This window comes from Halictus rubicundus, chromosome 8 (genome assembly GCF_050948215.1).
Source record: "Halictus rubicundus isolate RS-2024b chromosome 8, iyHalRubi1_principal, whole genome shotgun sequence".
NCBI lineage: Eukaryota > Metazoa > Arthropoda > Insecta > Hymenoptera > Halictidae > Halictus > Halictus rubicundus.
In genome coordinates this window covers 6954635-6982618 of record NC_135156.1, presented here as the reverse complement: position 1 = coordinate 6982618, position 27984 = coordinate 6954635, and the positions used below count along the sequence as shown (strand labels likewise).

At 39.9% G+C, this 27984-nt stretch overlaps 1 protein-coding gene and 1 long non-coding RNA gene across 3 annotated transcripts in view; both read right to left on the bottom strand.

Moving 5' to 3' along the window:
- LOC143356453 (uncharacterized) overlaps positions 1-27984 on the bottom strand; it is a 546949-nt gene that overhangs the window by 150782 nt on the left and 368183 nt on the right. The window lies entirely within an intron of this gene.
- LOC143356461 (uncharacterized) overlaps positions 1-27984 on the bottom strand; it is a 185959-nt gene that overhangs the window by 1641 nt on the left and 156334 nt on the right. The gene's annotated exons all lie outside the window — the stretch shown is intronic.

The following is a 27984-nucleotide window of genomic DNA, read 5'->3' as shown; positions in this document are numbered from 1 at the left end:
GATTCGAGTGCTGGCACTAACACGCGCCAAGTATAAATGGTGTTTTAATTTAAAGCGGTATTACCGAGAGTATTCAGGAAATGGCAGTAGCTTGCTCGCTGCGACGCGTAATATCTTCCTCGTCAGGTTATTAACGCTTTGGTGAGGCAAAGCAACCGGGAAAGCGTAAAAAAAAAGCATCGATAACGAGGACCGCGGGCAATAATGACGCCATTATTCATTTCGTCGAGGCAGCTGTTCGTAAATTCATAAGTTGCGACACAGTAAGATTCCCGGTTCAACAACTGTGCGTGCTGACCCAAGATCCGAGAGGAGTATGCGACGTATTGATCCATTTTCAACGACGCAATGACGTTACACATAAAATAATTCACGTTACACTGGACAAGCACGCTAAACATTTACGCTCAGCATTCGTTCGTGCGCTTCGTATTTATAAAGGGTACCCATAAGTAATTAATTATTTGCAAAGAATCTGTTTTGCTTTTAGTTCTGTGCCGATCGTTAAAGTGGAAACACGTAAACTCTTACAGTTCTCGGTAAAGCAGCCGGTGTTCTAAATATTCTAAACAGTATAATTTTTTTTACAACCCTGCAATAAAATGGCGGCGTCCGTACCTTCCGAGAATCATATTCGTCATTGCATACTTTTTCGTTTTCATGCGGGATTTAATGCAACGGTAACAACAAAGAAAATTTTATGGATTTATGGATGGGGGATTGAAAATTTGCAGAAAAGATGGCAAACTGTCCTTGATAATGATGGAGATTATATAATAAATTAAGAAATAAAAACTTCAATGTTCTACAAAGTTTGTTTTACATTTCAAAATAATTGATTACTTATGGGTTCCCCAAATATTTCACGCAATTCAAACAATAAGTCCCCGACACTCTGTTCATCTCCGTAACGTTTCATATCGTTCCCCTAATTTAGCCTCCCCTCTCCACAGTTATAAATAATTTCATTCCCGAACACGTTCAACCCCGGCGACCGTCTCGGCGAACCGGCTCCTTCGTTAAAAAAGTTCAATGACAAGTTTAACAATTGAATCCTCGGGATTCCGGACGTGTTAGAAAAGTGTATTAAAAAAGTTGAAAAAACCTCGTTTCCACCAGACATCGTCCCTTATTTCAACTTTATTCATAGTCGTCCGGGATCCGCGAATTACAAATCCACGCGCGAATTCACTTTCCTTTTTCTAGGCTAATTCAGGGGACTCGCGCGCAGATTTAGTGCCCCCGTCCGGAGATTCAAACGGCTCGAAACTAACATGAAAATTTGATGGATCGTTCCTGAGAATTTTCTCTTAGATGTTCCGCTCCTACGTAAGCCACGTTCCCCGTAAATACATTTGCATCTCCAATTTATGGCATTTTAATTCATAGCCATTTTCTAGAAAATTGTATACTCGAGCAATCTCCGTTCTAATCTTATTTAGATCACGTTTATCCCACCGTACAGTATCATGTACAATAAAGTCACCGGGTCCGTGGCGGTGACATAGATCGTGTAGGGCTACTATTCGGTGGAAGACGTTGGCCCTCGCGAGGTATGCCCCCCAGTGGAGGGGATAGGCGAACTGACTAAGATCGTGTAGCTCCGTCCGGCTGGGATGAAGACTTCACAAACAAAATTTCATAAATTCGCTCCTCACGTTTAGATCACCGTAACGAACGAGAAGGATTAGCAGAAAGAAGCGTTATTATTATAAAATTGATTACATAATATATAAGCGGCGCAAGCGAATAATCAACTGATTTGAATAATGTCCTCGCGAGAAATGTTTCTACAAATCGACTGATAAAAAATCGGCGAAGCCGATGGGAGATCGGGGCTCATGAAAATTCAGAAGACGGCCATGGAAAACTAATCAAACAAACTTCTCGCGGGCTCGGACCGGCGCCGATATCTCCCGAACGTTGTCTTTCGCGGACGTTGATGGGGGCCCTCCGCGAGGTTATGCAAATAAACTCGCCGGTTAATGGCGGCGTTAACGGCCGGAAAATTGTTACATATTCCGGATTGCGCGTTTTGATAGGCAACGAGTTTGCGATTAAACCGAACACGGACAAATAGACTTTAACGCGTCCGCTCCCCGGGGGGGCGGCGTATCGTATCGGGCCAACGTTAGACAGGACGGAATCGTATGTGAATAATTCCAATTTGAACGGGTCAACCGTACATTTAAATATTGGATATTCAAATCAGCCGCGGGAGAACCAGTGGCGATGGCCGCCGGTGTGCGAACGCTCGGCATGCTTTTTTTCTTTTTATTTTCTGCCTTTCTCTCTCTCTCTCTCTCTCCTCCGGCGGCGCTCGGAAACAGGTACAACGCAAAAAATTAGAAATCCAAGTGTCTACTGGAAAACTGTAGAATTCATGACTTATGTTCCACGCGGCTCGCGCCTGTTTTATTCGAGAATTTTAATTTTCTAATTAAAGCGCGCGTGTGCGGGCCCCTCGCATAAATATTAATGCCAGGCCGGCCCCCGAACACGTGTAACGCGGTAAACACGTTGAAAAATAGCGGCGGGCTGTGACGAAAACGACGGGAAAAGACACATCCGTAACGGAACCGAGTGACGGACGCGGTGATTAAACGGGGGAAAAAGTATCGGCTCGAAGTGGAACGCGCGCAGCGTAGTAACTTCGCGAAGAATCTGTATTTGTTTAGAATACTGTGCCAGTTTTTGATCAAGTTGTTTCGCGAGACGTCGGAGACAGTCGCCGACCCTCGGAAACCTATTTTCTTTACCAAACTTTCGCAAGTGTGTCAGCTTTCCGCGTAGAACTGCGCTGAATACTTTTTTAAAGCTGAGAGTACATAAGCTGATGGAAAAAGCGCCACGATCTTCCGTTACTTTTATTATATTATCATAGTATTTGTGCTGTATTATCAAAGCATTACGCGCGACAAGCTCGATAAAGCTTATATAAAATGGTCCGTGAGAATCATAATCAAAATAAGAATGAAGGAAGTCAAGCTTCAACTGAATTTGAAGTAATTATTTCGATTAAGTCAACGTTTAATTTTAATAGACAGACTAAAATGGATTCTGTGTTCTGTATAGAATGACTCGAACAGCTATGCCCATTACAATGCACAGCGAAGCAGCACACACAATTTCTTAAAATTTCACGAGCACGTGAAACTTTAACGATTCTGAAAATACAAGAGGATCAATCAACCGATTGGCAAGTTTGTACACAAAGAGTAAACCAGCTATAGTTTACTGTTGTGCTGGGGCCAGTAACCCGAAGCGAGACAGTACAGGATGCCGCCACAAATAGTTGGTTTATTTGGCATGTTGTACGTGCCGGTGACTTATTCACTGCGTCAGACGCTCCGAGATTATGAAAGCAGTTCTGAAGTCCAATAAAAATGGCCACGGCGCCACTGGTCATCAGAGCTAAAATAGCCGCAAGGTACAAGGCGCGATAGTCTGCTGTGAGAGGCTAGACGTTGTTCACAATGAGGCGTCGCAGGGAAAAAGATGAAAATGTGTCGCTAACAAGTTAACGAACTTTATATTGAGCATTTAGAAATACTCGAATCATTGGCTTGGATTCCTAGGAACATTAAAAGGTGCCATTATTAGAACGTGCCGCAATGAAAACGCACCAACTCCAATACAATGAATCCTCGATGAAATAATTAGTAAAATAGTAATAATAAAAATATATTACCCAAGTGTAAAAGGTTAGATCGATTCTTTCTATAAGTTATATAATCTTATTAAAAACAATCAGCCACGTAGTCGTCGCAATGTGCGCCTGTTCTTGTTCAGAAAACTATCACACGCGATTAAATACTCAAAAAATTAGAACCTCTAGAAGATTTTCAATTAAAAATCGTCTTTTATCGTCGGGAATCGATACTGCAAGCACCCTAAACATATTAAGAAAAAATTCCCACAGTATTGACACCATGCACAAGTACAGGCACAAGTGGTGCACACGAATGTTCTCTTAAAAGAAGATGTAAAGCCAGCCAATCTCCTTTTCAGGCAACGGCTATCAGGGCGGTGAAAGACATATAATACTCGAACAGGATTGCCATTGCTTCCAAGGATCCAGCGAATCCGTTGCATTCTGGGAATAGTACTAGTGATCATCATTGCCGCGCGGATCATCGACAAAAGGCCGGCGCTCGCGATCGAATTCTTTCGGAGCGTGTTCGCCGATAGTTACGATCCGGATTTGCATAGAGTTTACCATTGTTTTAAGAACTTCTACCTGCCGAATGTCCGACATCAGCGGGCCACGTCAACGTTAACTAGCAGAGCCCCGGCAGGAACAACAAAAGCTCGGCTCGAGGCCGGTGTACGATTAAGTCGAACGAGGAATAATCGACGGAACGTTTCACAAATTGATTAGCCCGAGTCGATTCGACTCGGCTCGACTCGAATCGAATCGAATCGAATCGAGCCCCAATCCGGGTGGCTCGTGTTACCATCCGTTCCCGTTCCCGTTCCCGTTCCCGGCAAACGGAGGCACCGGGAGGAATGAAAGAACATCAACCGCAAGCGAACCGAAAGACTATAACTGTTTTAATTAGTTCGACGATGGCTCGATCCCGCGCGGTTCCTTTCGTCGACCCTTCAAACTTAATTCCTTCCACAAAGGAGTCCGGCTGGTAATTTGTGCTTTAAAAATCAATTACGAAAGCCCGGCAGACCGGGGGACCTGTGTCCCCCGTTCCTCTTTCGCCGGTTGGCCGTGATACCCTAACTCATCGTCGGCACTCGATAAACCCGCTAGATGGTGCTCGACAGGCTTATGATCTTTCTCGTTACCGATAGTTCAATGGTTCCCAACTAAATACACTAAATTGCTCGACCAGATTAACTTGCGCGTCGAATCCTATTCCGCTTTCGCCGCGGCGAACGGATTTGATTAATAAGTTCATTATTGGATTGTCGACGGTGGATTTCCTTTGGGTGTTGCGTGCATGATGCGCGTTTGCCGACCGATCGGAAGACTGGCTGGCCGTGGGATCGATCAAATGGGACCCGGCCAGCGCGAAAATTTCGAGAAACCTTCCAACAACCGAGCCCCGAACGTTCAAAGGGTGAGCGGTTTCGTGTCTTTCATGCGAACGATCCCTGACACGGACCTGCCTCCTGGAACTGGGTCGTTTCATTGATTTCCTTCGATTTCCTATTTCATAATATCGAACATTCCTGCCCGACACGATATTTCATATCGTGGATATTAGCAGCGGAAGAATCGGTTGTCAGCTTAATTGACACGGCGCACAGTGGGCAATTTGGACGAAATCGGATTCAAAATCAAGGAACTTTCGATAGGAATGAGGTAGAGCGATGAAATCTTTTTTAAATGAAAGCTGCAACTTCGTAGAATATGGGAAAAATAGAGAGATTATTACCATCCAATCATTTCAACGAAAAAATGACTTCATTAGTTTTTGTCACAAAAATCTCTTTTTTGTAAAATCCTGAGGTCGTAGACAAATTTTGAGACCAGATTTGAAATCAGCGTGAAAAAATCTATGGGGAATGATGTATAGCATGTTAAAATAAAATTTTTTCCGCGCGTGGTATTGGAAAAACTAAAATTTTCTTGAATTTGTGCGCGTTTAACGAATTTTCTCGAGGTTAAAAAACGTTCGTACCACAATCTCTCTATTTTTCCCATATTCTACAAAGTTGCAGCTTTCATTTAAAAAAGATTTCATCGCTCTACCTCATTCCTATCGAAAGTTCCTTGATTTTGAATCCGAATTTGTCCAAATTGCCAACTGTGCGGCGCACAGTGCGGACAAAAGGCCTGTTTTCAGCACTTCTCTTGGTTTGGTTATTAATGTATATATAGAGTAAATTTTTTACGGACAATTATATTTACCAATATAGTTAATAATTTTAACAAAAAAAAATAATTTCTAGAAAAAAAAATTTATTATTAAAAATTAACAAATTTATTTTTAAAAACTAACAAGTTTGGAACAAAATTAATAATAAATGAACCATATGTAAAATTAACAATAATAAGCTTAAACAAATTATAATACTAGTGAATAAAATGAATAAACTTAACAAAACGCTTTGATTGCAACCCAAAATCATTGACTCTCGTGATCTTGTACATCTCGATTTATCTTTACATTCTTATTACTTTTTCAATAGTTATAAAACATATATTAAAAACAAATTGAAAATACATAAAAATGATTGATATATAATTATTGCAAAATTGTATTATGCATAAAAATGATTATTATATGATTATTATTAACAATTTCCATCCTGATACGCATGTTTTGCAAAAGAAATGTATTTCATATCGTGATATAAACGAATATTGAACTTTTCCAATAAATTCCCCACTGTAACTGTGGCGAACAAATGGCAAAATTTTTTGCGACCAAATTTGTTTACAAATGTATACTTATTGTTAATTATTCACAGAAAATGAAATTTAACAATATAACTAATACATTTAAAAAGAAAATAACAAATTTTCCACTATAGATCCTAAGGGAAAGGTATGAACACTTCTTAAAAAGTTTATAAAATTGAGAGTGGCAAACAAAACTATGAAATTCTTAAACTATAATAAGTAATGTATCCGAATATGCATAAATCTATGCATAAATATATGCATAAATTTGAAGTTTTATATGCAATTACAAATAAAACCACCGTTGAAAATTTGTACAAAAAATAAATCTACTTTATTAAATGTATAAAGAATGCATATTCCTTGGTAAGCACTTTCCATTACACAAAATTATTATTGCACACTCATTTACAGTTAATATAATATTTTTCGATTTTTGGCACTTTAGAGAGTGCCTCCATGGCCAAATTTTTTTACAAAAATCTAAATTTGGTTACTAATGCATATGTAATGGTAATTAGTCACAAAAAATTAAATTTAACAATAAAATTAATAAATTGAAAAAAGGAACAATTTTTATGCATAAAAAAAATTGTTAAATGATTTTTAAATGAATAATAATATGAATTTCCTGCTAATATGCAGTTCTGCCAAAGGAAATTTTCATACATCGTCAAATAAACATGTAGTGAGATGTGCCGACTCGTCCGCACTGTGCGGCGCGGCACGCCCTCGTTTTATAAAATCGCGATGCTTCGCCGATTTATTTTTAATTCGCGGCATTCAACAATTTTATAATATTCTCGCTTCGATCTGGTTTTAATATTTGCTCGTTTATCCGTTCGTCTGGTTCTGATGTTTGTCAATTTATTTATTCGTTGATTTACATTCAGCGTATACATCAATGATTAAAAAATCCAGTTTGCTTATGTTTAAATAATTTTTAGTATCGAATCTGCAGCGAAAAAGTCACTTGTCAATTTAGGAGACACGGTCTTAATATTTGATCATTTATTCGTTCACCGGTAGGTGATTTTCTTAAGTTGATTTGTAGAAAATAATCACAATAATGGACAGAGATAAGTTCGAGGGATTCATTTCTTATTCAAAGTTGATACTTTCGGTAAAGATTACTTTCTACCGATAATATTTCTTATTTCTTTAAAAATACAATTACCGCGTCGTCATTCTAATTTTTAATATTTATAGGGTGATCGGTTTGATTGGCAGTCTTTTAATTAAAATCGCCATTGTTCGAATTGATATCAATTATTAGGCAATAAATATTAAAGACGCATTAATTGTACGAATTTAATGAATACATTGTATGAAGGATTATTATAATTTTATATTGATTGGAATATTACGTGAAATTCGTTTGATCTATTATGAAACCAGAATATTACCCATAGAAGCTGTATTCTACGAAAATTTGAGAGATTGTTGACTTGAAGTGCAATTTTATAAGTGTGCAATTAGGACGGATACGATTATGCAATTCATGGTGATTCGTGTAAGAATTTCGAGATACTAATTCCGCTAATATTGTGAGCGGAGCGTATTAGAAACTTCTTCGAACTGCATCTCTGTTTCAAGGAAAACCGCAATATCCAGAATTTCCACCGCAATCCTCGGTGCAGCTCGAGTAAATACACGAATCGCACATTACATTCGCTGAATTCCGTTTATTAGAGTAACAAATAATAAATTAACCGAAACCAACAGGCACCCATCATTGGCTGCATGTAAACCCTTGATGTTTTAATTAGTACAGTGAATATCTTACTGCCTAATGAAATAGGTCCAGAAATGTTGTGCTACATTGTTGCATTAACGCAACAAAACAACGTCACATTCTTTCCGGAGAAGCACAATAAATATTCGAAACAATGGCTCTTTATAAATTCTTTGCATTCGCGTGTTAGACAGAAACATTTTATATCTGAGAAATAAAATATTACAACTGATTGAATAACGTTCAGATTGAATAACTGCTTGTTTAAAAAGTTGGTATTATTTCTGCTTTAATTGTGTAAGTTGGAGTAATATTACGCAAACGCATGTAATACTTTGTAGACGAATATTCGTTTTACTTTAAATCAACTTTAGTTGCTTGATCGGTGTTGACGCCACTTAACTAGCAATTATTCGATTGGTAAGCTCATTATCGTATTATCAGGAAAGGATTTACAGCGAACGTATTACTGATGCACAGAGCACAAATGCTCATTCATTAAAGTGACATTTACCATTAATGCCTGACATATTGCTTGCAGACGCATCGAAACGGTATCGCCATGCAATTTATGTAATTTGCATCGGGCTGCACGGGCTGCTAGTTAAATCGTTGAAAAACTCGAGCACCGCCGTTGATGCTGCCTCGCAAACATTGTTGCTTCGTCCATTGTGCTCTCACGACGGAGATAAATAAATCACGTTTCGTAATATTAAACCGTAAACAGCATAATTAATATTTAATGCTGAAAATTGGCGGAAGCTCGCGTGACACAGCGCAGATATTGCATTGTGCGTTTCGAAACTCCTTTTCGCGTGAATAACTAACTTTCTTCCTCATTTTCGAAAAGATGCACCTAATGCGACCAATTTTCTGCAGCCTCGCGGGAGCATAAGATATAAACTGTACAACTTATAACTTTATTCACTGTTCTAAACACTACTTATCAAAATTATTTCGAAGATGAGTGCTCTGAGGTCTCACCTGGTTTCCGTTTTTTAGACGTGTTTTTAGGTGAAATCCGTAGTGATTACGGAAGTATAAAATATAAAGGTGGAATCTCTACTCGTGTTTCCAAATTCTAATTTTCAAAATTGCTTCGACGAGTGAGTGTTTTTAAATATAAAAGCGACTGTTTTCATTCGTTTTCGAGCACGAACCACCGCGGTTGTTTTTAGTTGAAATCCGGCGGGAACTTTAAACTCGTTTTATATACGGTGTTTCTTCGACGCGAGGCCGGGAGATAAATATCTTAAGGCGGAAATGTGTTTACTGAACATCAGCATATCGAACAACAGCAACAACGGTGAAACGCTGCGATGTCTTAACAACGGGAGCGTAGCATTCGCCGACTAAAATCGTCAGAGACAGCCGTCTCACCGTAACGAAATTCAGATTGTGTGTTTAGCGCTGTTCGAGGATCCAGTATCTTGTGAAACAGTTTCGCATGCACGGTGCAGCGCTACAATAACACTTGCCGGAGATACTGACAACTATTTCGAGTTGGACGTAAAAACGACAGCGCGCATGGCGAGACGTTCTCCATTAGCTTCCGTGGGACTTTCAAAGGAAATGCACGAGCGCCGTATGATAACTAGACTGTGGATTTTATGCATTATGCATCACGACAAAAATGACAAACACGACTACAGGAATTGTAGAATATCGACTAGTATTTTCGGCTTATCCAAATCGTTCTAAATAGAAAGAAATCTTCACCGAGTTTTATTTTGCAATTCAGCCAGAAAATTCATATTTTCTACACAAAGATATGCGAGTCTAATCGTAACGAACGTCTCAGTTATTTTTTAGTAACACAAACACGTTCCCAATGTGGCTCTTTATATTTTCATTTATTTTTAATTGTTGCATTAAGAGTTACAGAACTGTAATACCGAGTGGCCTAAACGTTATTCTAAAATGGGATATCCCTTCTAATTTTTAAAAAGTAAATGTATTCTATAAACAAATTCGAATTTTGAATATTTCTTTTTCGTAGCGAGTAAGATTAAAATGATTCACTTTTACGAAAACTTTTAGTGCTGTTTCTGTTTAGAGAAATTTTTGACAATGGTGGTAGAGGTTCATACGACTTTCTTAAGAAGAAAATGGCAAACACGAAGAATGAGAGCGCAGTTGTCGTTGGCGTTACTCGAGATTAGAGAGCTTCCTCGACATCGCTTTATTAATTGAATCAATGAGCTAATTCAAACACTTGTGTTTATTGCCGGAGATTGGGTTCACGCTTAAATACATTATTTGATTAATAGAATCATGTTTCAATTGGATTACCGTGCTTAAGGTCTTCTGATCTAAATGTTCTACGGTCAGAGAATTGCTCTTGAACATGCAGTTCATTTATGTTCCTTGAGAAAAATAGAAAAATAGTTTTCTGAAAAATTAAGTTGGTTTTAGGAAAATATGTACAAATGAAATTAAACAAGGTAGGTCCTTAAGAGAATAGTGAAATGGCAAATCTAATTAATTTAACAATTTCTGCTCTTGCAGAGTGGAATAAAGTAATGATTCTTCAAGAAATAAATTTTAGTGTAATTTTAAGTACAATCATACCGTTATTATTACACTATTATACACGAAACCAATATTGCTTTAAGCAAAAATAATATTTAATAACGAGCAGAAATGGTATAAATCTCGAAGGAACAGAATTAATATCGAGGGACCATTTCTTTCGGAATGCATTAGATCGTAAAATAGTGATTTTTAGCCTGATATATTTTCCAAGCACAGCTACGTTCAAGTAATTTTTCTCGTCCCTTTGCATTCTTTGTATTCTGCTCTCGCAACAAATGCATCGTGCTTCCATTCAGCTGACTCCGGTTCACTTTTATATTTCGCGTTAGAAATTTCGTAGGGCGCATTGGAATTCAGTCGGTTGCCTCTTTCAGGGGACGGGGAAAAAATCTCTGGAAAGATTTATTTTTCTACCATTCTTCTTTGTTACCGGCAAAAATGTTTTCCTCCGACGGAACGTATTAACTATTCTTTTAAGGCCCGACGATCGCTTGCTTCGGCCATAATCTCGTGCTTCGCGACGACGAACGTATGACCGACAAAATATCCTCGGATCCCGGCTCTTCCTATACTAACACCGTGCAAATTCGTACTTTCATTCAAATTTATTCTCTCGTTACGTATTCTATAGCGCTAGAACATATTCTTCACGGTATTATCATAATATTATATAGAAGGTATCGTCATTATATAAGGCATTAATACATGTTCTGCTTTCACGGATTCGACTTTGCATTGCGTCTGATTTAAATGTTTGTACATACCCTCGATTGACCAACGCCGGTTGTTTTTCTTGCAATTTTCGATACACATTTTCAATTTCGATGCAGTACTTCTCGGCTGTAATCGTTACTCTCGGGAATTCTATTAGGAGTACCCACAAGTAATCAATTATTTGCAAAGAATTTGTTTTGACTTTAGTTCTGTACCGATCGTTGAAGAGGAACCACGTTTTACAGTTTTCGGTAAAGCAGCCTGTGTTCAAAATATTCTAAAAAGTATAATTTTCTTTCACAACCCGGTAATAAAATGGCGGCGTCCGTACCTTCCGAGGATCATACTCGTCGTTGCATACTTTTTCGTTTTCATGCGGGATTTAATGCAACGGTAACAACAAAGAAAATTTGCGATGTTTATGGAGATGTATTGAAGGTCAACAAGTGTCAACGTTGGTTCAGAAGGTTTGCTGCTGGTGATTATGATCTATGTGACAGGCCTCGAAGTGGACGACCAGTTGAATTTGATAATGACACGCTAAAATCTCTAGTGGACGCTGATCCAAAATTAAGTATACAAGAATTATCGAGAAGCCTTGGGTCCACATGGTCATCTATACAAAGGCACCTACACGAAATGGGAAAGGCATATAGGCAAGGAATATGGGTACCGCATCAATTATCTGAGACCAACAAGAATATTTGTCGATCAATTTGCACTTCATTGCTATCCAGATTTCGTAGAGATCCATTTCTCAGCAGAATCGTTACCGGAGATGAAAAATGAATTCTTTATGATAACATAAAGCGATCCGAGCCATGGCTTTCTGCAAATCAAATCGCAATATCAACTCGTAAACCTAGCTTATCACTTAGAAAGGTGTTACTGTGCATTTGGTGGGACTGTCGTGGCATAGTTCACTTTGAGTTGTTGAAACCTGGAGAAACAGTTACTGCTCAGTTGTATTGTCAGCAATTACAACGGCTGTAGAAAAGGTGTAAAACTGCAAATTGACGATGCCTGGCTCCATACAGCGAAACTCATTCAGAAAAAAATCAAAGAATTGCAATGGGAAGTTTGACCGCATCCCCCGTACTCACCGGATATTGCTCCCTCTGACTATCATCTTTTCGGATCTCTGGAGCATTATTTAAGAAATAAAACATTCACTTCTGTAGAAGATGCAAGGAGGCACCTTGAGACATATATTGCTTCACGAACCCTGGATTTCTATAAGAGGGGGATTGAAAATTGGCAGGAAAGTTGGAAAACTGTCCTTGATAATGTTGGAGATTATATAATAAATTAGGAAATAAAAACTTGAATTTACTACAAAGTTTGTTTTAGATTTCAACATAATTGATTGCTTATGGGCCCCCCCTAATATTTTAACACGCCTTCTCTTCTATGGATATTCAACGTATTTAGGACAGTGGAATAGACAGTCGGAGACTTAAACGTCTGTAGATGCGCCATCTATCGCGTCACCCGATGGAGGATCCATCGATACACTTAGAAATGCAGCGTTAATGTTCCGAGCAGCTGCTGTTGCGTCACCACTTTCCCACTAGTAAGAAGAGAATGCGAAAATCAGGTTGATTGCCCTTGAAAATGGATATACAGTATGCGAACCAAGATCGGATATTTCGTATGTCAGGAGCGGGAGAATATCAGGAGAATATTTCGTGAGTTTTTACGGCTGTCGTATCCGGCGAAAGAACGGGGAATGAACAGCGTAATCATAAATTCGTAAAAATTCTCGCATTATCGTGTCGCGACGAGGTTAGCCCCCTTAACCTACTCGAATTACCCTCGGCTACGGTCGCGCGAAAGAAATCCAGACCGTTCAATTCCGTTTGCCCCTCCGCACGCCGCGGAAGCAGGTGGCGAAACAGCGCGCGAATAGTTTTCGCCTACGTGGGATAACGGCGGCGGCACGAGGGAAATTTAATTCCTTGTCTTTTACCACCTACGGCCACGGTAAATCGGCGAGTGGCTGTCGCGCCTTAACTATTTTTAACACATCGGCGTTTTAGCGGGCCTGCTTATATATATATGTATATATCCCCAAGTGGAATTACCAGGGTTAGTTATGCAGGCCACGTTCCTGCACGACCCCTCGGTCGATCCGCTTTACCGTACACGCGTGACTATGCCAGGCATCGTGCACTCATCGAAATATTCGATCTGGGTACACAAAAGCCCGTCGGACAACAAACATTCGATCGGTGATCAGACTTTCGTGGAAATACCGCCGGCGAGAAGTAAGTCGCAGACCGTAGCACACGCTCGCTATCACCTTTTTCATAATTCGACCAAGCGACTTTGGTTTTTATGCCAAGCTGGAGGGATTTGTTTACCAGACGACACTGAAAATTGTACTGAAAATTGCTTCGATAAAAGTCTTAACTTTTTTTATTCGTGTCTCTGACGAAAATTTAAAACATTTACTTCGGAGTAAGTTATTTGATGGAAATTGGTTTGCGAGTTACACATGATTAAAAATGGTGGAAATCGTCGAGTGGTAGAATGAAAAGGCAAAAATAGGCTGAGAAACTAATTTTCATCATTCTTAATCGTTTTATAACTCGCATAAACACGAATAACTTTCGAACCAGTGGATTCCTCGCCTTGAAACTTTGATTTTTGGCATCATATCATATAAAAGTTACAAATTCCTGGGTTGCCAAGGTGAAGTTTAACCTACATGAGTCTACAAAACACATTCTTGAAATTTTCGTTACTGACCGAACTAAAAAAGTTGTAACAAGAATCTTGTACTATTTTCTTTCGTAATTCCGTCTAGAAGGAATTTTTTCAAAATTTTTCATTATATACGTCATCAAGTGAAGCTATCCTTCTTGCTCGGCATGAAAAACTGAGGTCGACTGGTCAAGACGTTTCAGAAAAGTTGATTGCACCAAGAACATTTTAAATGGCAAAGTAGGACACCCTGTTTACCCCTTGGACGGTGGAGTCCATTTTTCCCGAGAGAATAAAAATCTCCATTTTACTACTCAGTGTCTAATAAATCATTTTGCAGCTGTTCCATTAGGAGCAACAGAAAACCGGACGTGTGCAGAACAAAGCAACTTGAAAAATATATTTCAAAAACTTGTAAAATAACGCTGTCAATTATCTCGAGGAATATCAATTGTGTAGTTATGAAAATGATCTAGCAATGGAGGGTTCGATCTAAAAGTCACTAAATGTCGCTTGGAAGGATAAAAGCGTCAATCCAATAGATTCATAATAATCATGGACGCATTATTCAAAAGTTCAGCCAATTTTGCGTCCGAATATTTTTGCAAACCGCGAAAATTTTTCGAAGTGGGGATTCGGGATTCCCGAAAAAGTCGGGATTCTCGAAATAATCGGGATTCCCTAAAGGGAAATCGAGATTTTCGGGAAACCCGATTCTTTCGGTAATCTCGAAATTTTCGGGAAACCCGATTCTTTCTGAAATCTCAAAATTTTCGGGAACCCGACCCGAACCGACCTCTTCCCGACTCGCCCCGACCATCGGGTTCCCGATATTTCGGGTTCTCGCACACCCCTGGTCCCCGAGAATCGCGGAGCGGATCGGAGCGAGAAGGTTGCAGAGGCAAGACGCGAAGCTGAAGACGCGGAGACGGATCGGGAACGTCTTCGACAGCCGGTTTAAACCTTAGAACGCGAGCCCTGCTTAAAAGATAAGCGTCGAACTGACGGGAAATTGAACTCTCCGCTTGGCAGTCGCTCCGCCGATAAATTATTTACGCAGCGCGATAATGACGCGTGAATAAATCAAGATTGTCTTCTGCGGGAGATCGAGTTCCGTTTCTCTGGCAGCCGAGACGAGACGGGACGGGACAAGCACGAGTTTTCGGCGTGGATTCCCAAATAACGAGTTAGCACGGGGAAGGGATAAGCGTATTTGATTCTCTTTGAGAATTACAGTCGACAGCGAGGATATAGTGAGTCACCGAGAGCGGAGGTACCATAAACAGCGGCAGCTTTGCGGGTCCGGATCTGCAAAGACCTTAGATAAAGGTCTTCGGGGTTTAATAAATTTGAAGAATTGCATGGAGACGCTGGTGCGCGGGCTCGAAGAATCCTGCATTAATTCGTGAAACATCAATGGCAATTTACGGGTTTTTACTACTTCCATTAAATAACAGTGTGCTTCAGCAGTTATTTTAGCTGTGTATTAAAAATTTTTAGTTCATGGTTTACCTTGAAACAAACCCCTCGTGTATGATAACATTAATATTAAAAAGGGTGTTAACATTTTCTTCGTATTCCAGGAAATACACTGTCAGTTTGGAAGAAAGCGGACACTATTGTGCTAAATTTGTTAGTAGCCGATTTGAACTGAACACAAAAATTTATTGCCTTGCTTAAAATGTTTACAAAGCTAATAGAATTGATGGCAGGGGCAAGTCATTTCTAACCCACGATATATCACTACAATTTTCTTCCGATATAAGACGATGGCTCGGGACCGACTTTCGTCGTACTTCGGATGAAGAAGAACAAAGAGGGGATAGCGATTTTCTTAATTCGAAATAAAAAGCGTCGTCTTATATCGACATAAAATTGTACATAGACTGTTTACTCGATATATGTCCAAAACACGTGTCTAGCCAGGGACATTTATCGGTCAGGAGATATTATTCTTTGATCCACTTCACGGTCCCCACGTGGGGTATACCCCGCGGCAGTGGGGATAGTTGTAGGACTTTTATCGGCTAGGCATTTGGGACATATATAGAGCAAACACTGTTTTGACAGTCGCTCAAGATTATTCCCAACCGCGACGGGTCATGAATGACTCCGGCATAGCGTACGGAGGGTTAATAATGTGGTGAATTACCTCAAAGCTGGAAACGTCTCAAAGTTACAAGCGCCTCGAACGAACAACGTTCACAACAACAACGTTTTCTTACGCAATGTGGGTCAGTAATACTCGCCCGAAGAGCTATTTAGGCTTCCCACACTGACAGTGTAAACACACGGCTGGCAACCTTAATTACATTCTCCGTTAGGGTCGCCGAAATTGACTCTTCAACAAGAATCACTAGCGCACTCGAATGGGAGTCGCTGCGTCTATGCTTTTCGGTAATTAATACCTTCCATTATTACTGCGAGCGCACGACTCCGACGCTGGAAACCGCTCCATAGTTTAGCAATAACTAGATTGCGGACCTTTAGGCGAAAAACACCGAGCAACGTCCGTTTTTCTTCAATAATTTCTTAAATGACTCCTTTCTTCAACAATTTAGCAGATACTATCTTTGTTAATTTCATAAATAGTTCTCTTTTTTAAAAAATTCTGAAATGCTTTCTCTCTTTTATAATTTCTGTAACCCTCGGACTTCTGCGAGTTCTGCACCTGTGCCGGAGTCATTCCTGACCCAGACCGATCACTACAGTTTTCCTCCGATATAAGGCGATGGCTCGGTACCGGCTTTCGTCGTATTTCGGATAAAGAGGAAGTGAAGAGGTGATAGCGATTTTCTTATTTCGGAATGAAAAGCGTCGTCTTACATCGGAATAAAATTGTACATATTGACGGGTCAAGAATGACAATTTTTCAATATTTCGACTGTTTGAAATTACGGCCACTCATTGTCGTAATGAACGCATCAAATTCGCAGCCGGACGATAACATTTGAAATAGGACAAAATTTATCCAGCCTCAAAGTTCGTGTTTCGTATTGTTGGACATTTCGATTCGATCAGCAACAAATATAAACGGAACATTTTAATTCTCAGCTAGAGCGCACGACGCTGTTTATTATTTATTATGAAATTCGTCGTGTTGTGTCGACGTATCCGAAGGTATTTAAATTCGGTAATAAACACGTTAAGCGCACTAATTGACCCAAATCTGTTTTCGGGTGGTCCGTTTCAACGTCGCTTGCCTTTCGGACGAACACTACCGATTCCGGGCCGATTTCGCTGATGTAATAACACTGAAAATATTCAGCAGTTCGAAATCACTTTAAAACCACTGCAGTTTTCCAACTCCCGCGGCCCCGGGGTGAAGTCTCATCTCGCGCAGAGCGAAGAACATGATTCATTTAAAACTTTTCCACCTTCGATCCCTCTTCGTTCCATTCCGGCAGCCCACCCCTAATTGATCGTCCAATTAACGCTGTTATCGGACCCATTCGAGCCCGTAACTTAGCAGTGATTTGCAACATCGTTTGTAATTATCGAAATAAAGATCCGTTATTAATCGACCGAGCTCCGGGGAAACCGGTGCATTCATCTTATAACCGAAAATGCGCGCGAATTAGAGACGCACGGAATACCGTTGCTCCTAAAATACATAGCGGTTTCCTCCCGTGGAATGATCATTGGCGCGTTTAGTTTAGTTGCTTGCACCTTTGACTGGCGTGATCGAAATGGGCAAATAATTGAGCGAATTATTGCGTATGCAAAGCGTTCCAGATAGGAAGCCGTACTCGGGCTAATATTAATGCGGCTCACGCAGCCATTACTGGTTTGCATATTGGCCGGTACTATCATCGCCGCCATTATCATTGTTTCGTGACTACTCTTAATACGAGAGACCTTTGAGGCATTAGCGTCGACGTTGTGTGCTCGAAAAACTCGCGAGCAATCAAAATACAATTTTCAACGTTTTCGTCCCCTGCTGTGCACGGTTTCATTTCGAACCCTTTGCACTCCGGAATTTTCTAAACACCTGTTAAATGTCGCCCCAGTGATATAGGAATGGCAGGTGTTAATATTTGTATTTTAACAATTCCTAACATGCTTTACAAAAATAACGAGAACTCAGTCCACTTAGACTTACATATATTCGCCATTTACTACTTAGAAATCGTTTTAATATATAGGGTGTTCGCGATCATTTATACCAGCGTTTTTTTCATAAATGGTATTAGAAAAAAAAACCGAGAGAAGATGGACGGGGGTAGCGGGTGGAGTTGTTGCAACAACATAAACTTTTCAACTTTTCAACAACTTCGAAAAAAAGGCTGGTACAAATTATCGCGAACACCCTGTATAGTGACCCGTGGTGATGATTTTAAACAGAATCCATTAAATATAAATGTTATTCTTTCTAACCGAATGGGAATGTAGTTGAATAATAATTCAATTAAGTGATTCGATGAATACTTCAGTAAGAATTCAGTAGCTACAAGTTTTCACTTTGATCTCTGACATTATTTAACAACGGAAGCTTCAAATCACTGTATTTTTAAAAGATACTGTGACGGGAGTTCGTGCAACAAACTTTTATATAAAATCGTTCGTTTCCCAACAGTCTATTGAACTTTTCGGTCACGTTCGTGAAAGTCTACTCTAATATTCATGATCACTTATCGATTACTTAAAAAAAAAAAAATGGAGCCACGAATAATGGAACTTGGAATATCGGTGGACGGAGCACAATTTCCGTAAAATCGCGTGAATTTATTTAATCGCGGTGATATCACATCTTCCGACGTTTCGTTTTTGCACTAGCTGCAGCATGTATCGACGTGCATATGTATGTATATACCGAGGAGTATAGATTTCAAGTATGTACATACGTGTATGCGCCACGTAGGTAAATGTATGTAGGATACCGATCCTATTTATGTTGATAGTGATAGACTTTCGAGATGGAAAAAAGGTCAATATTTTATCGATACCGAAGAAGGCTGATATCAAATATTTTTCGTTGATGCTAGAAAAGGATGGCATAAAAGGATCGGTTCTAAACTCATGGTCTAGACTTTGCATCTGCTTGGAGACACACTTTACAGATTACTGTTTATCTACTTCGTTTCGCTATTTTGGAAAACATTTTTTTTTTTTTTTGGCGGAAATTCATTCGTATTGTTTGCGACCAAATTACTTCGCATACTCGCGGGTGAAATATTTCGATTGTAATGAAGCTTTATGGGATTGTAAAAGTTTCAGCATAGTGAACGGTTTTTCAGCGGGAATTTATTTTCGAGCGGTGAAACGAACTGGTAAAATTTTTCTGTTTCCTCGCACTGTGGATATAACTGTATAAACATTCGAAGCATTTATTGGAAAGTAAATACGTTCATATAAAAAAACAAAACCAGTCCGAGGTGGTCCAAATTCTCACGAATTTACAAGCTTTTTGTGAAATCACTGTTCCCAATGGGCAAGGATTTTATTAAGTATTAGAGAAAAAAAAAATAATCTGCCATAGTTTTTAAAAGCAACTTTCAACCATCGTATGCCGTTTCGCTGAAAATTCACCCATTTTATGCTCCGAGCCCTGCGAAATTTTGTATTTCTTCATGATCGTGTTTGTGACCTGATGTATCTGTTTAACCCTTTGTATTCTTTTCAAACCATCCTAACATAAAAATCGTGACATTTCTTCCAAACTAGAACATTTACATTCTAAACGATTTTGTTCATTTCATGAATATAAAATTGGACCGATTTTTATTTGCTATATTTTTTCACGTCCGAATTTTTAGCAATATTAAATAAAAACAAATTCGGTAAGGTAAATAGTGGTTTGAACGCTGATATAACAATTTTTTAATGGCGCCTCCGAATCGCCATTCGAGAACGAAAGGTTAAAACATCAAATTAGGAATTACATTGTAAACGAAAAATGAATGGAAATTACCAAATGATCTTTTGCGTATTTTTTCTCAACCTGTGCCGCCGTTTTGATTTAGTCTACTGTGAATTTTATGCACTTCTGGCAGAAATGAATAAGAGAAGTACGAAATTGGGAAGACATCCTGTTACTGACAATCAACTCGAACAGATTTTATTTCGCACAGGGGTGTTCATATAAAAATTAAATTAGCGAATAGTAAAAACAAAGGTGACGGATTATTCATCGAATCAGTAATTCACAGCGTCTGTAACTTACACTGTTTATCTCTTATCGGTGGCGGCGGGTAGGCGCGCCTAAAAATTTTAGGTCGAAACGTGACCGTTAAATTGGCATTTACGAAACCGTAAGCAGAGATTTACGGTCGGTCCGACGAAGAATTATTTTTGTCTCTTGTAGGGAAGACTTACGGCGGCGGAGCACACGTCGCGTCGCACGGAATGCAACGGACCACGGATTCTCAAACTAAGGGTTGCAACCCTCCCGTCCGGTGGAGCATAGTTGCGAATGACTCGAGCCGAAGGACACCACTCGGCGCAGGGCACTCAAGAAATAAGGGGCACGGCAAGAACCAGATTGCTGTTCACCTCCAGACACAATTTTCAATGTTATTGATTTTTTCGGACACCACGGACGGGCTTGCAACGCGCGAGACGCTTCCATTTCCAAAATTACCCTGACTCGTTCGGTTTCTTTGTCACCGGCGCGCGGCGTACGCTGTCCACATCCCCAAAGTGTCGTTCAAGAAATCCTTCTTTTGGCCAACACGAAAAACACACAGCATGCCTGGGTAAATATTTCGTAAATGATTAATTGCAAGAAAATTGGCTCTGCGGCTTCTTTGGCAGTCGCACGAGAGTTCTATGATTTGTGTAATTTTCCTGCGAGTGGGGAAAATTAAAGTGTTCATCAAAATCAGGTACAGTGATTTCTCTATATATGTCGCCGAGGCCTGGACGATAAACGTCACGGAATTATCCCCACTACCGCGGGGATACTCCGCGAGAGGTCGCGAAACTCGAGAGGCCTCGGACGCCGAGGAGTGTAAACAAAATACGGCTCAGGTATGTCTCCTGGACGATATATGTCGTTGGCAAGACCCGTGTTGTTGACATGTATCGAGAATTCGCTGTATGTTGAACTTTCTCGTTCATAATTTAACAATTGATTGCACGATTTTGTGTACAAATTAACATCAACATATTTGTACGTATCTAAATATCTATGGACACTTTGTATTATTTATATAATTATTCGTATTCATATAAAGAGAGCTGTAGGAGTATTCATATTGTATTTGTATGTTCATTTGCTATGTATCTCGACTGGTTAAACAGGTATGTTATAATTGTTATTGTAGAGTATTTTTGGAAAAGAGCAACGAATAGTAGGTATGAGATAGTTTCATTCGACACAAAGCCATAAATTAGAGGGGACCCAATGGGTCACGTTAAAGCGTGTCCTGGCTCTCCTGCTGAATCCTCCTTGATCATGCAGTTGACGCGAACAAGACCACTCAGTTTTCGATCCAATGTTCCGGCTGTCGGGAAACTGACACAATGACAGGAATTACTAAATAGCTAATTGTTATTCAACATTGTGGAACTCCAGATGGATGGGCGTTCTTTCATCAGTGTATCCAATTCGGAATACAAAGCACTATTGCAAAGCTCATTTACCTATTATCGTTTTGTCTCGATTTTGCTAATATCATAAGACAATATAATACATCGTACTAATACAATAGAATATGATACATTCATACTGTTACAGTAGAGTATAATACAATTCAACACTTTTCGATGGATAACAATTCAATTTAATCCTGTTTAATATTACATGTTATATTTTATCTATTTCTATCATCTGTTTCTTGTCAATTGATTACAATATATTTAACATTCTTTTACATATTTAGCATCATTTAATGATGCTTAGAAACATTCGTAGATGTACATTCAATTTGTGTATCGAACAAATAGATATGTTTTCATTTTTTATTATATATTTTCTTTATATACGACCAGTTGATCGTTTGCATTTTCCTTCGTCGCAAATGAAAATATTTTTCGTATCGATAATATGGGCAATAACAATGGTAGACGCTTGATTGGTTTCGCCGAATAATTTTTGCCAGCGGTAGTATTACTGCGAGTCGCTGTATGCTGCGACGCGACGCACAGTGTGCCAGAAGACGCACTCAATTCCCAAAATTTGCCTACACCACTCGGCCAACCCGGATTCCAGCGCTCATATCTCCCTCGCGTTCCGGAATTAATAGTTTTTAATCAGTCAGACTCGCTGGAAATTCGGGGCGAGAGCATAACCGGGACAGCGGCGAAATTACAATGGTTGAGAAGCACTGCGCCGAAGAATGCGGTTCTTGTACCACCTTCGGGTGGTGTCGTGAAAGATTTGGAGCACCTAGACGCATTCCCTTTTGTTACGACGAAACACGATCGATCTGTACATCTCGCCAAAGATAATAAAACGGATTTAGAAAATCGATGCGGCCCGCGTACGACGTTACACCGCCGATACGGAACGACGGAGTTATGTTGTTCGTGACAAACAGTTTTATCCGCCGTAAACCATCCTCGTATAGAACCCAACCATCTCTCTATCCCTCTCTCTCTCTCTCTCTCTCTCTCTCTTACTCTCACTGTTTTATGCAGCAGATAATTCGATATCGCCACAATTTTCAGTTCGCGCCGGGCAAAAAATAATTCTTAACCCTTCGGCGTCGTATGGACCGAGTACCTCGCCTCGCCTCGCCTCGCCTCGCCAGGTCTCCATCTTTGTATTTTATCGCTGCGGACTTTTCCACTATACTGCGGCTCAAAAGTTTCGGGCATGTTATGCTTCCGGAAGGAATAAAGCTGAACATGCCAAATTCTTTTAGCCCCCCTCTCGTTTCACGTGAAACTTCATAAAATTCTTCGCGACAAACATTTTTACTCTCTTAGTTACCGGCACTGTTCGGCTCCCGACGAAATTACAGAATGTTTTGCTACGTTAATATTAACCCTCTGCACTCGAAGCTATTTAACTCCAAAACAAAACATTTCCTCTGACCTAGAATATTTCCCTTCTATATATATATATAGAAGGGAAATATTCTATTACAGAAATATTCTATTAGGGAAATATTACAGAATGTTTTGCTACGTTAATATTAACCCTTTGCACTCGAAGCTATTTAACTCCAAAACAAAACATTTCCTCTGACCTAGAATATTTCCCTTCTATATATATATATATATATATTTTTCATGTTATACATACGAGAATGGTGCAATTTACTTGTGCAGGGTGTCAAAAAATTATATGTCACGGCCACCATAGCGTGATTCTACACCTACGATTTGGTGGAAATTGACATAAAAAACTCCCCGCAAAATTGACCTTGACCTTGAAAATCAAGGTAAAAAAAAACAAAAAATTTTTTGTTTAATCGTGTTCTACTGATCATAAGGATCAACTTTGTGGAAGAAACCACGGGTCGCATCTCAACTGTTCTCTTAAAAAATGATGCTGCATTTCTTATAATTTTTGCAGCTTCTTTCTTTCATTCTGTAGTTAGGGAAATAGGAGTATCATGATTATGATAATTTCATACCCAACGAGATAGCTTACTGATGGTACCCGCTGTATGATAGTACGCTATTTACTTATATATTGGCGCTGGATGTAAAAAATTTACAAATAAAGAAGCTGCAAAAATTATAGGAAATGCAACATCATTTTTTAAGACAACGGTTGAGATGCGACCCATGGTTTCTTTCACAAAGTTGATCCTTACGACCACTAGAACACGATTAAACAAAAAATTTTTGTTTTTTTTACCTTGCAGCAAATTGTCAATTTGCATCAAATCGTAGGTGTAGAATCACGCTATGGTGGCCGTGACATATAATTTTTTGACACCCTGTACAATACTGAAATGTTTAGTAACTTATTAAGTACAAACAAATTTAATAATGTAAAAAATATTTTGAATAATGATACACTAATTTTTATATTTTTATTGGTGCCTTACAGTCGCCATTCGAGTGCTAAGGGTTAATATTTCGACACTGTTTGGTACAGGGTTTAGAAAAGTATTTTGACAAGTGGAGGTCGCTTATACACTGGATAGTCAATTAATAAAAATTCCAATTTATATAATATTCCACGTGGAATTATAACTAGATCCCCATTAGATCACAGTTTAAACATAGGCAATCCACGACCCCCTGTATTCCAGCAATCGCCATCGCAATACAGTCTTTTCCCGATATATGTCCCAAATATCTGGCCGATAAAAGTCCCAGAACTATCCCCACTGCCGCGGGTTATACCCCATGCCACGAAGCTCGGCGACCGAGGCTTCTAGAGTTCAAAGGACAGTAAAGGATCGTTCTCCTGCACGATATATGTCTCTGGGTAGGCCCGTGTTGTGGACATATATCGAGAAAAGACTGCTTTCGATTAAACGCAATGCATCCTCTTGTAAAATATGAAGAAATACCAGGCTGTGCGTGAAAATTAGAAAAAACAAGCAGCGAATAATTCTTCAATAAATAGAAATGATTCAATTAAAATGTCGCTCCAGCGTCCACTTAAAAGCTGCAATCACGAGACAAAGCAACTGGCCGGCGGCCGAACGGAAAAGTATTAAACAATAATTCCGCTCGCTTGCGGAACTTTTAGGTGTCCGTGTGATAAGTCTGACAGAAATTATTTTTTTTTTCTCAGGCGGAAGCTCGGATTTCTTTCGCCGGTATTTACAAACGAATTCTCCCCCGCAGCTGCGTACGCGACGTTATGAAGCTTGTTGTGCCATACTTTCGCGTTACCCCCACTCCTCCACCCCGGAGATAGTATAATCTCGAGAACATCCTCGCGGTATTCTTCTCCCAGTTGCCACAGCGTGGATCCACTTAGCCAAAACTCTTCGAGCAACTTTCGGGCCATGCCGCGCACGTTTTCATTCCTAATTTGTCACGGCCCGTTTCAAAAGCTCCGTGTCCGTACCGCGGGCAATATCGCGGCCAGACGTGTCACTTATTAAGCGCGCGTTCTATCTTTAGAATTTCGCCGAACTTCCTAATGCTCGGCCGGCCTGATATTGGCCAGTTGTTGGTAATCGAGCATTTCTGTATATGCCACCGGGAACTTTCGTCATTCTTCTTTCGCGGCGTGTTTCTAACGAGAAACGCGAGCAGCGTGGTCGGCATGGCCGGGTCTAATTTCGCACGCGAACCTTCGTTTTTATTTGAGAACATATCATTTTTTCGGGTATCATACGTACAGCCAGCCACGTAATTGATGGCACACGCTCTAAATCAAAATACCCTTTTTACGAATGGATTAATCGACTTCAGAGATTAGTGCACCAGATCAAGGGTATAATTAAAGAATTTTGAGAAAATTCTGTTTAGTCGGAAACACGAAAGAAAATGGTCAAAGTTGAGCTAGAAAATTAGTAACGAAAATTTCAAAAATGAGTTTGGAAGACTCATAGGTTAAACTTCACCTTGGCAACCCAGGAATTTTTAACATTTTACTGTATAATCCTGTACATCTCGGCGAGAAAATGCTAAAAATCGAAGTTTCGAGGCGAGGAATTCACTGGTTCAAAAGTTATGCGTGTTTATGCGAGTTCTGGACGATTAGAAATGGTGAAAATTGATTTCTTTTCTCAACGATTGTAATGCATTTTGTAAATTTTAGTTTTGTATTTGATCTAGTCTTTTCTGTCATAAATGTATAACACCTAATCGCCTACTCATGAGAAAAATACAGCGGCGTGGAAGAAAGAAATTCTTTGATGCATTTTTAGGAATTGTGAACTGATTCAGAACGTCTTATGTCTGTTAGATGATGTAGTGACCTAAATAAATGGTAATCCGATGGAGCCTTGTCAGGCGAATAGGCTATCAGTCACAGTTCTTTGACCATAGGCAGCAGAAACCATTCGAGCGGCTGTAATCACGGGTTTTTTTCGAGATTACATGTTCTGGGATTTGAATATTAACGTCATTTCGAGACGCAGCACTTGTGGTTTATAATTCATTGAAAAGATATTAGGCAGCGAGATTTGAGGAAGATTAAAAACTGAAAAATGTAATGATGCATTTGCGGTGTGGCTTAAAGATTTCACAGTGCAAGAAGCAACAACAACAGTAAGTTCGAGGAAGGCAATTATTTCTAGAAAATTGAACTTCGATCAAATATTTTAGTACTAGTTTTCAATGAGTTTGTTTAAACACAAATATTGAATTGTGAAATTTATTGTTAACACAGGGACAACGAAACTCCGAAGAGACTGCCATTTTGGTTTTGCATATTCCTGTACTACTTCGGGGTCTGTTTCAACAAGTGACCCGTCGGTAATAAAAGTTTGAACTGTTTTACTTTCCGCTGTGTATATTTATTTACATTTTCTCGGTTTGCTTTACGAGACGCGTTTTCCTTGCCCATTGTTGACATAAAAATGTCACCCCTTTCGTCGCCGCGACGCGAAAGCAACATTCCGCCGTGACAAAGAAGACAAAAAGGGGGAAACTGAAGAAGCAATCTTAGTAACGGCGTTCCAAAGCCACTTATGTGTTTCTTTTTCCAAGATTCTCAATTACATTACGCGAATTGCGCCGGCTACCTATTAGTTGATTGCCTACAAATTGACCGACCCTGTTATTTCACACGAAATCTTTACAAATCGTACGTGAGACTCTTCAATACATTTGTTATTTCATTAGACGAGTAGCTACTACGAAACAAAAAAAAAAAAATACATTCAACTTTGGAATAACCGCGTTTGAAAACAATATACAGCGAATTCTCGATATATGTCAACAACACGGGTCTTGCATGTATCGTCCAGAAGACATACCCGAGCAGTGTTATGTTTCACGAGGTATACCTCGTGGTAGTGGGGATAATTCCGCGACGTTTATCATCGAGGCCTAGGCGACATATATCGAGAAATCACTGTATAGCGTACAAAGTTGTGCTGTACCGTCAGAGTTGAAAAAATGTACTGTTTCTCTCCGAAAAATGTGAACAAAAATTAAAATTAAATTAAGTACATGTTGAACCCAACGAGTCCCAGAGGAACACGTTAAACCCGTTTTAAACATGTTAAACCCTAAAAACACGAATTAAATTCATTTAGAAAAAAAAATATATAGTGACTGGACATGGACCGCAAACGTTCCTTCGCGAGTCTAAAAGTCGGGACGCGTTAGAACTGTAGTGTTATTGCAGCAGGTGCATGGCGGTCCGGTTGCAGTCAATCATCGCGCGTTTAATAGGCAGATAGAAGAAACCGGTTTAACCTGATGGGGATCGGCGATCGGTTTAACCATCAACGATACGAGAAGCCATCCGTGCAGAATCCGTGGAACGGTTTCCCGGCCTTTCGACGGCTTAGCGGTGATTCGTCCGCGTGCAGGATCCATCTTCAGGTGTCTTGCAACATGCACGCCCGCCGATACACGGCCAGAGGGGTGTGCATAATTTGAAGCACGGGAGTGCAGCTCGTTCGCTCGAATCCGATTCTGTGGTCAGCTTATTCAAGCTTTGGTCGCGCAATTGGAGACGGATCGGACGTGCTGGCTGCTGACAAGGAACTCTGATAATAGAGGCAAGCTTCAGAGGAACTGGAATGTACAGTACACTGTCTGTTCAGAGGGAAATTCGGTATTGACGTAATTAGACTACATGCTACCAGACGTTCCACATGCCGTGACACCGTCCACCCGAGGTACACCACCGCTGGGATTTAATACCGGTTACTCATATCTCGAGGGCAACCGGCTTGTCCGTAATTTCATCCTTTGAAAATTAAATTAATCATCGACCCACACCGGGCCACTCCACGTTAGCCGCCCGTCCTCGCTTTGCCTACGATTATCCCGGCGTATTCCGAATCCATTCGATCGTTAATGACCAGTTTGCGACCCGAACTATCCCGACTACTTCGCGAAGAAACCGCGGCGACGACGCGCGCGAATTTACCTGAATCGCGCGATCTTGATC